Source organism: Etheostoma spectabile, chromosome 6, assembly GCF_008692095.1.
Source record: "Etheostoma spectabile isolate EspeVRDwgs_2016 chromosome 6, UIUC_Espe_1.0, whole genome shotgun sequence".
Classification (NCBI taxonomy): Eukaryota; Metazoa; Chordata; class Actinopteri; order Perciformes; family Percidae; genus Etheostoma; species Etheostoma spectabile.
Window position 1 is genome coordinate 5,241,185 of NC_045738.1, and position 284 is coordinate 5,241,468.

At 38.7% G+C, this 284-nt stretch overlaps 1 non-coding gene across 1 annotated transcript in view; it reads right to left on the minus strand.

The window, feature by feature from the left end:
- Nucleotides 1-255: 255 nt before the first annotated feature.
- Nucleotides 256-284, minus strand: part of trnar-acg (transfer RNA arginine (anticodon ACG)) — an 81-nt gene continuing 52 nt past the window's right edge. The window contains exon 1 of the tRNA in view: nucleotides 256-284. This exon is cut by the window's right edge and continues 52 nt beyond it. This is a non-coding gene — a tRNA (tRNA-Arg).

Genomic DNA, 284 nt, shown 5'->3' on the forward strand with positions numbered 1-284 from the left:
TACCTTGTTTGACTTCAACTGCCTGATTGTTATTTACTTCCAACACACACATATGCTTGGGGAACCAAGTGTTCTTTAAAAACCTTCACATACAATTGTACAACATAGGCAAATTTGACACCTGCATTTAATCTATTCTAAGCATTTGGAGCAGAGGGCCACTGTATATATGGATATAGAAGAAGTTCTAAGTAAGGCTAGAGCTCTTTCGGCTCAGACGTAGATTTACCAAACAGTTCAAGTGAAAAAAAATTACGAGCCAGCCAGGAGTCGAACCTAGAATC